Here is a 4,872-nt window from a genome sequence, read left to right on the forward strand (position 1 = left end):
GGGCCCCCTGGCAGCCTCCACCACCACATCGGCCACCAAAACCCCAAACATCCTGAGGAAACATTCCAGGGGGACCTCCTCTCCCCTTTCCGTGATGCCCTCTGCTTACGGGGATGGCTCCAGCTATGTGTTTCCCACGGTCTGAGAATTTGTTTGAATCCTAGGATGCTGCCTTTGATCAAGTGGGTTTTCTCTGCCTTTCAAGAGAGTGTCTTAATACCCGCCAAGATGGTGAACTCCCAGGACAGGGACCCTCTCTTATCTTCCCATGAGAGTCATAGCAGGTGCTTTGCAAACCCCTGTCAGGCTTACGTTTTATAACATATGCCCCCTTCTGCCCTGGCAAATCCTTCTGCTCACTCCCAGAGGGGGATGCCCTGGCCTGGGGGTGTGGAGACATTGGACAGTCTCCCAAAGGCATGTCATAGATACGTCGCTATGAGCCAGGTGACATAGTGGGGCCAGGCGGGGGTAGGGAAAGGGACTGCCAGCCCAATCAGATGGCAGGAGGGTAGCTTCCCAGACCCAGAGGGTAATCACGGGCCAGCGAGTCGGACCAAGGCCATCCAGGATAGGTTGTCTCTGCTAAGGTCAAGAGCGGCCATGGGAGCTGGGCACCAGGAGGCTGACAAGAGGCCACAGAACTGGGAAGGAGGAAACAAGATGGTCATTCCCTATTGTTGCAATCATTTTTCCTGCTTCATTCATGCTGGGCATTCTAGTACCTCGACCAGCCCCCTCCTGTCTTCCCTCTTGCTTACTAAGCAGTCCTCAGCCTCAGCCCCCGGCCTGTACCCACTGGCTGCTGACCTTGGGCAAACACCTGACTTTTCCAGCCCCACCTACACAGAGGGACCAACAGTATCCTTCATGGCATTCTGGTGGCGAACGTGATGCAAAACACTGGTTCCCAGACCTAGCCGGGCAGGGGAAACACCCCAGGGGTTACCTACCAAGGCAGGTACCGGGCCCCACCTCAGTTCAAGGATGCTCATCAATCTGTAGTTTAAAAGAAATCCACAGGTACTCCAATGTAGCTGGTTCAGAGATGACATTTGAGAACCACTTAAAAAAACATGTCAAGGTAATAATTGAGATGAATATCATCCCTTCTTTACTATTTTCCCTCCTTCTTAATTAATAGGGAGGGTTGCCAGGCTTAATTAAGGAAAATTCCCCAATACCCAAGGGTTTGAAAGAATTCCTGCTGTTAAGGATACCTGCTCCATCGGACCAGGGCCACAGCAGGTCCTGGCAAGGCCCTCGGAAGATTCTTGTCGCCCCTAGAATGGAGTCTGCAGGTATGGGAGGGAGGGTAGGAAATGAGCTTCTGGAAACAACATTTGCCCCTCCTCAGTAATGTAGACCTGGCCGTGATTTCTTTCTACCCTATATATTTGCTCAAAAATTCTCATTGATTCAACAAGTACGGAGCGTCTCTCAGGCACCAGGCGCAGTGAGGAACCTGTTAGCAACCTAGAGAGTAAAAAGCAAACACATAGTCAGTCCCTGCCCTACAGTCCAGTGGGTGAGACAGAGCTACAGAAAACAGATCATGGAACGAAAGCAAGCGACAGATCCTGCCAGAACAGGCTGGAGGCCTGGGGGGGTTCCACAAGAGGGAAGGTTGGCCTTAGACTAGAGCTCTTTTATTAAGTTTCACAGAGGAGGTGCCGTTCAGGTGGACGTGTTAGCATAGTGGTGGCAGGCATGGCCTCTGGAGCAGGCGCTGGCTTTAAATCCCAGCGCTATTGGCTGTGTGTCCTTCAGCAAGTTACTCAACCTTTCTGTTCCGGGAGTTCCTCGGCTATCAAATGAGGATGATCATTTTCTTCATTTTTTATTGTTTTTAATTTTAATTTTTTTAATGTTTATTTATTTTGAAGGAGAGACAGAGCATGAGCAGGGGAAGAAGAGAGAGAGAGAGAGAGAGAGAGAGACATACAGAATCCCAATTGGGCTCCAGGCTCCGAGCTGTCGGCACAGAGCCCGACGCAGGGCTCGAACTCATGAGCCGAGAGATCATGACCTGAGCTGAAGTCGGATGCTTAATCGACTGAGACACCCAGGCGCCCCGGTTTTCTTCATTTTTTTTTTTAAAGGACTGTTGTGAATAGTAGATAAGTTAACGTATGTCAGATACTCAGAACGGTGCCTGGCATATAGGAAATTTTTAAAAATGCACGCGCACGTGCACTATTGTTATCACGGGCAGGGGGAGATCACGTGGAAAGGCACCGTGTTCGCTCACTGGCCACTCACCCGAGTCTCCCCGAGCCCTCCCACCCCGCCAAAGGCCCTTATGCTGGACAGAGCTCTTTCACCCCAGCGTTTCATCCGATCCAGCCAAGGGCAGGCTCTAGATGGGACTGCCTGGTGAGTAGTGGACATCCAGCTCATTCCTGGCTCTACGGACCCTTGGATCACCCTCGGATGTTTGGAGAACTTCCAGTCCCGCGTGCTCTGTGTCTCCGGGAGGAAAACCCAGAACTCTCTTTTTCCCCTCTTTGCAACCAGGGAGCTGGCAGGTGAGCTGGGCTCCGCCGGCCAAACCCACCGGTCCAGACTCTCATGAGAAGTGAGAGAATCGGGAAAGAAGACGCTCTGTCAAGGCTGCTGGCTCCGGGGGCGGCAGGGGTAAAGGTGGGATCCCTAGGGCAGAAGCGGTATCCACGCTGGAGCCAGCAGCAGGGGGCTGGAGCCGAAAGGCAAGTTCTCAGCCACGGTGTAACCAGCAGGGTGTGCCTGGCGGTGGCATCAGCTACGGAGGTGGCTTTCTCGCCAGGCTGAGCTCCGGGGCGTGGTTTTGGAAGCACAACCCCAAACTGCTTCTGGTCACACTTTGGATGAGCATCTTTTCCGCTCAAACATCCAGAACCAGCTTCTGGTGTTTTTGCAGCTAAGAGCCCTCTGAACACAGCTGTGCCACTTCCTGGCTGTGTGTCCTTAGACACGCGACTCAGCCATTCTGTGCCTCCTATCCCCCCCTCTAGAAAAGATCCAATGAGACACGCCGCACATTCCCCAGCACGCGTCTTCAGCCCGCCATCAAGATTAGCTATTATTTTCACTAAATCTGAGAAAGATGAGGAGAATACCTTTGTTCCATAAAGAGGCACAGAGGACCGAAGCGACTTATCCAGAGGCCCCAAAGTGAGCAAGGGAGGAGGTCTCTGGCCTCCCAAACCCAGAGGCTTGCCTTTCTCCCGCAGAAGCGAGTACATGTGTACGTGTGTGTGTGCGTGTGTGCACGTTCTTTATTGCATAAAGCCACTGTATTATGTGGGCTGTCAGATATCCTATTAAAAAGCAAAGTGGAGAAAACTGTGAGCAGTCTTCCTCTGCCTGTGCTTCCACTGATTACAAAATTAAATTAAGCTTTGTGGCTTGCTGGGGCTGTTTGATGGGGATACAATGAATTGTTCTTTGCCTCCTCGCAAGAAGTCCCAGAGAACAGTGCTGTGGGAGCTCCGCCCAAGACACTATTTCTTCCTTCCAATGCCCAGGGGGCAGAGCCTTCCTCTCTCCAGAAATGTTAAGCCCCTGAACCAGACTGCCTTTTTATTAGGTTAATAAAACACCAGGCCCATCAAGTCTCGGGCTCGTAAAGGTCAGTGAGTCACGTCTGAGTGCAGGGGAGAGCTAGTAGGGCAGTGGCCTGCTCCCCGGGGCTGCTGGGAGGGAGGACGCCCTCCCCCGGGCCAGCGCGGACGCTGATGCCGGGACAAAAGACGCAGCCACGATGGCAAGATGGACGGAGATCCTCGTGCGCCATTCGGGTTTCGTGGGCGTCAGCCGAGCCGGGTCCCCGGGGAAGGGTCAGGCCCAGGAGGTGGCTGACAAAGTCAGAGCCGGCAGGAGCATGGGAGACAGGCAGGCAGACGGGCAGGGGAATTACACCAGGGCAGCGGCACTCAGAGACTTTGTCATTGCGCAGCTTGGTGGACGGAAGCAGGATCCGGGAGTCGCGGGGGGCTGGGTCCGGATCCTGCCTGTCCGTCGACTTCCGCTCACCTTTAGGTTTCGGTTCCCTGCTGCGGTGTCACACGCCACGCCAAAACTTAGTGGCTTAAAACTGCCACGCCCATTTGTCCCTCAAAGTTCTGTGAGCCGCCCGGGCTCTGCGGAGCGGTTCTCTGGCCCCACGCGGTGTCGGTTGGGCTGCGGTCCCCCGAGGCGGCTCGAAGTTCGGCGAGCACTGTTACCTGAGACGCCTCTCCCTCGTACGTCTCCCCGTAGCTCGGGCTGAGTGTCAGTGGCAGAAACAGAAGCTGCACGCGTTGGAGGGCCCCGTCTTCGAAACGCCACTGCATCCCTTGTGCTGCATTCTGTTGGTCAAAATAGGGCAAGGGCCAGAACTGAGGGGACAGGAAATAGACTTTGCCTATCTAGGAGAAGAGCAAGAAGGAACTAGAGGCCGTCTTTAATCCTCATGCTACTCAACACCTAGCTCACTGGGCTCCAGCCTCACCGGCCTCCCTCAGCTCCCCCACCATGCCAAGCTCTTCCTACCTCAGGGCCTTTGCACATGCTGTTCACTCTACCCGGAGTTAGCCACGCTCTGTCTGACTGGCTCTTTCTCCTTCCTCAGATGTCAGCAAGAATGACTTTCTCATTTAGTCAGTCAGCAAATACTTACTGTGTGCCTACTAGGGGTGAGGGACAGTCTAGGCCCTGTTAAGAATAGATCCTGTGTGGGGCGTCTGGGTGGCGCAGTCGGTTAAGCATCCGACTTCAGCCAGGTCACGATCTCGCGGTCTGTGAGTTCGAGCCCCGTGTCAGGCTCTGGGCTGATGGCTCGGAGCCTGGAGCCTGTTTCCGATTCTGTGTCTCCCTCTCTCACTGCCCCTCCCCCATTCATGCTCTGTCTCT

General features: G+C 54.2%; 1 long non-coding RNA gene across 1 annotated transcript; it reads right to left on the reverse strand.

Moving 5' to 3' along the window:
* Window positions 1-972: 972 nt before the first annotated feature.
* On the reverse strand, window positions 973-4,173 carry LOC125913751 (uncharacterized). Its single transcript, XR_007455066.1, has 3 exons — window positions 4,015-4,173; window positions 1,221-1,476; window positions 973-1,065 (listed from the first exon to the last, which is right to left on the reverse strand). It is a non-coding gene; the product is annotated as an uncharacterized LOC125913751 (long non-coding RNA).
* Between the last annotated feature and the right edge of the window lie 699 nt (window positions 4,174-4,872).

The sequence above is a fragment of the Panthera uncia genome (genome assembly GCF_023721935.1).
Source record: "Panthera uncia isolate 11264 chromosome C1 unlocalized genomic scaffold, Puncia_PCG_1.0 HiC_scaffold_4, whole genome shotgun sequence".
Taxonomy (NCBI): Eukaryota; Metazoa; Chordata; class Mammalia; order Carnivora; family Felidae; genus Panthera; species Panthera uncia.